Source organism: Aotus nancymaae, unplaced genomic scaffold, assembly GCF_030222135.1.
Source record: "Aotus nancymaae isolate 86718 unplaced genomic scaffold, 86718_ANA_hifiasm-v0.15.2.pri h1tg000006l, whole genome shotgun sequence".
In the NCBI taxonomy this organism is placed as follows: Eukaryota; Metazoa; Chordata; class Mammalia; order Primates; family Aotidae; genus Aotus; species Aotus nancymaae.
In genome coordinates, this window is record NW_026988417.1 from 43,436,711 (window position 1) to 43,441,214 (window position 4,504).

At 36.0% G+C, this 4,504-nt stretch overlaps 1 pseudogene; it reads right to left on the bottom strand.

Annotated features, from left to right (window-relative positions):
* Nucleotides 1-412: 412 nt before the first annotated feature.
* LOC105709210 (sorting nexin-5-like) lies at nt 413-3,892 on the bottom strand (annotated as a pseudogene).
* Between the last annotated feature and the right edge of the window lie 612 nt (nt 3,893-4,504).

A 4,504-nucleotide genomic window follows, 5' to 3' on the forward strand; every position in this document is an offset into this window, starting at 1 on the left:
GGTATGTACCCAGCACTGCGATTGCTGGATCTTATGTTATCTATTTTTAGTTTTGTGAGAAAGCTTCAAACTGTTCTCCACAGTGGTTATACTAATTTATATTTCCACCAACAGTGTATAGGGTTTTGTTTTAAGATTCGTAGAAATCATAATATTTATTCATATAATTTTAAACTAAAGTTGAAGCTAATAAATCTTCCATGGTAATGATTTAAGTGCAAGTGATGCTTGGCTTTCTTTCACATTCATTTCTTTTCTTCAGAGTGAAGCCATATCATTTGTTCTTGAACAAGTCAATATGGCTCTACAAAAGGGAGACATTGTTCCTAGCATGTTTCATTTCCAGTTTAGACATTTCAATTAGATTCTTTCCAAATGCTGCCACTCTCTTTGATTTGAAATTTATCACTTCTTATTTTGCAGATCCAGAAAGCTGTTCAAATTTCTGGCAGCACTTCTGCTGGTGTGCCTCAGCCATCTCGATGCCTTTGCTCTTTAACCAGGCCTTATTCAGAGCTTTGTCTGAGTTCTCATAGTCAATGAGGGCTTTGGTGTATCTGTATAAGAGATCCTTAGCAGCTTTGATGTTGGGCATGTAGTATTGGAGGAGCTCTGTTAGCTTTAAATCTGCATCTGATGAGACTCGACCCTCTACTTTCCTGTTTTTCAAATAGCTCAGCAACCTTCAATAGGTGTTTTCTGATGACTGTGGGTTCTTCTAAAGCCAGGCTATATAAGCAGGCTGCAGTGTGGTTATAGTCATCGGCAACATTTTTATGAAATCTGGTCATTATGTCAGCTTTCACATAAGAATCTTTGATCCTATTGTAATAGTTAATAAGGAAGTTCTTCTCTTGCTCAAAGAAGTCATCTACATCCTTAACTCCAGTAAAAAGGACTTCTTCAGCACTTTTCACCACACTTTTGAAGAAGCCACCAAACATCTCTTTAGTATTTTTCCGCCTAACACTTAGATCCTGATCATATTCCAGGAAAACATGAAAGTTGCAATCTTTACTGAGAACAGGGTGAGAAGAATGCCACTGAAGGAAGACTTCATGGGAGGATATAGACTTCTTAAAAACAGCGAGGTACTCATCTTCCAGTTCTTGTTTCATCTTGGCAAATTCTTCTTTGGTCATAGACCCTTTACCTTCTCCCAGTTTCTGCATCTTCTCTCAAGGACCATCAAAGTCGGGCTTCGTAGGAGCAGGTGGAATAATAAGCCCAACGTAGTCTGTTGTTTCAGTAAGAGTGTCACATAGCCACACAAAGTCTTCATGTTGCCTTGTAACAGAAAACTCTGGGCTCTGAAATGTGGGCAATGTGGTCTTTGTGTGCACTGCAAATTTGACCTTATTTCTCTCACTGAGTGCATCAGGAATGTCAATCTAAAGCGAAGGATCAACATTCAGGTCCACAGATACAAAATACTTAGATACAAAAGGTTCCCTTTTCTTCACATCCTCACCAGCATTTGTTATTGCCTGTAGTTTGGATATAAGCCATTTTAACTGGAGTGAGATGATATCTCATTGCAGTTTTGATTTGCATTTCTCTGATGATAATGGTGTTGAGGACCTTTTCAATATAACTTTTTGCCATTTGTAAGTCTTCTTTTGAGAATTGTCTGTTCAAATATTTTGCCTATATTTTGATCAGATTACAATATTTTTTTACCTGTAGAGTTGTTTGAGCTCCTTATATATTGGGAACTGGAGCAAAGGTCACTTTTGCTATTTTGGAATATACAATAAATTATTGTTAACAATAAAGAAATAGGTGTTTCTTTATAGCAGTGTAAGAACGGACTATACAACTAGATAATCTCAATTAACCTATCTTCTAGTTTGCTATTTCTTTATTCTGCCAGCTCGACTCTTCTGTTGAGATCCACTAGTAAATTTTCATTTCTGTTATTTTACTTTTCAACTCCAGAATTTTTGTTTTTTTAAAAATAATTTCTATTTTTATTGATTTTCTGTATTATGACATTGTTCTCATACATATCTTTAATTCTTTAGACATGGATTTTATTAGTACTTAAAAAAATATGTGTATGTGTGTGTACACCCACACAGATGTATATTTAACTCATTAAAAATCTTTGTCTAATAAACCAACATCTGAGCTTCATCAGGCACAGCTTCTAGTGAATGTATTTTTGCTTATATATAGGTCCTACTTTTCTCTTTCTTTGTATGTCTGATTAATTTCATGGAAAACTAGATATTTTAAATTGCATAATATGAGAAATATTGATACTGGAATTCCTCACTTTCCATATTTTTTGTTGTTGCTGTGTTGCAACACAGTGTGTGTCAGTATATGACTTCAAGGTTTCATTGATTAACAGCTCTACCTTAGTATTCACATCCTGCTTTGTAGAGTCTCATCATCAGCCAGAGGTGAGAGATAATGGCCTTTTCATACTGTTCCTGGACAAGCACATTGCCCTGCACATGTGCACAGCCTTCTAGATCTCTAGATGTATGTCTTCCTAAGAACATTTTATTCCCCATATTCCTTAAAGATATAGAATTTTAAGACCTAAAGTTTTTGTTTAGTTCCTGTTTGTTGTTCCAACTGGTATTGCTGCCCTAATTGGCTGTGATAAACTGTTATCACTGATTATTTTTGACAAATCTCTTGGGTATAGAGCTTATACCACTGAGTGAATGCTGAGTTACATAAACAAAGACAAGCCCTGTAAATGAGAATTCTCTAGGGAGCTGCCAGACATGCCAAACAGTAAAAATATTTGTATGTGAGTCTTAGGGGGACACTCTAGTGCCCCCTCCAGTAGCTACTAGATTGTTGAATTTTACAGGTACTATTGTTGCAAGATTGATGAATTCCAAGGACGATGTGGAGCTGTGGCAAAGGGAAAGGAAGTAGAGAAAATTAAAATGCCACAAAACTGGCTGTCATTATGAAGAGTCAGCTATTTTTCTTCAAAAAATGCTCATTGCAATGTTACAAGCCTTTGGCTAATTTCTAGAGTTTTAAAAAAGTTGATTTTAACCATATGTTTGCAAGTGTTCAGTGTGCTTATGGTGGAGTTGACTTATTTTGTTATTCCATAACACTTGTGTGATGGTCTTTTAACTGGAATTCCAACTTACTACTCTTTTCCTCTCACAATCCATTCTTTATAGAGAAGCCTAAGAGAGCTAGTAAAAGTGTAAATCAGATCAGATCACTACTCTGACAAAAAACTTTTGAACTGGTATTTCTTAATATTTAGAATAAAGTTTAAGTTTCTGATTATGGTCTACAAACCATTTTGGCTTAAGAGACTTTATATAAGTGAGGTTCAAAAACAGCAAAAAGGTAGTGAAAAGAGCATGGGGAATTACTTTGAAGCTGATATTTATACGAAGCACATTGCATTTTAGGGGGAGGTGGAGCGTTGTTTTGTTTGCTTCTAACAATTGTAGTGATACAAGTCTCTTATCTGTTGTGTTCTCTTGGCTCCTAACTGGACATTTATTGCATCATCTTTTTCCCCTTAGAAACTACAACTTTCTGATTTCTGAAAACCTATTCTTCCCTATTACATTATTCTCCTCTTATTATTAGGTATCTTTTTACTTTCCATCTGAATTTTAATCTATTGTTGTAGACAAGGAGCTGTGCAACTCCAATCCTTCTTCAAGGAGGGAATTATTGCCCAACTCTGAAGATGGTAGCCAGCCAAAGAGTTTCTACATTCAGTTCCTTTGGGCCAGGCTCAGTTGCAGGGAGGAAATATCACTGAGATTGTGCATTCACAACCCATGGTAGTCATTTACCCTGAATTATATATTAATTTACCCTGACTATATAATTGAGATTTAGATACTTCTAAGTTGGCACTGTTGCATTTTTGGTCCTTGGTGTACAAGTCCATGGCCTAATGAAAGCCTCTGAATATGCCCTCTCTGCCTTCAGCCAAGGTAATAAATTTTAAAAAATAGAGTGTAATGAAAAACTGGGCATAGATGGAGAGTATGGAGTTACTATTAAGAATCTAAAAGATGAACAGATGGGGATTTTCATCATATCTGCTGTGAATTTACCAGTTGGGGCCACTGCAGAAACTAGATGCATCCTGTAGAATGACTGTGAATTACAGCAAGCTCAAGTAAATAGTAGCTCTAATTACAACTACCATGACAAAGATAGTATCTTTGCTAGAACGATTAATATGGCCTCAGGTATATAGTTATTCTTCAGGACTATGTTAACTCTCTTATCACAATGTAGTCTAAAGAGATATGGACAATTTTTTTTTAATGTCCTGAAGAACATTACATTGATTCATTGCACCAATAATAGGTAGATCTGGCTGGATGAGCAAGAACTGGCTAGCCTTACTGCAGGCTCAGTAAGACAAATTTGCTCTAGTGAGTAGGAAATAAACCCTAAAAAGATTTGAGGGCTAACCACTTGAGGAAAATTTTAGAGGTTTAGTGGCCAGGGTTTGCCAGTAAATCCTTGTCCAAAGTAAAAGATAAACTAT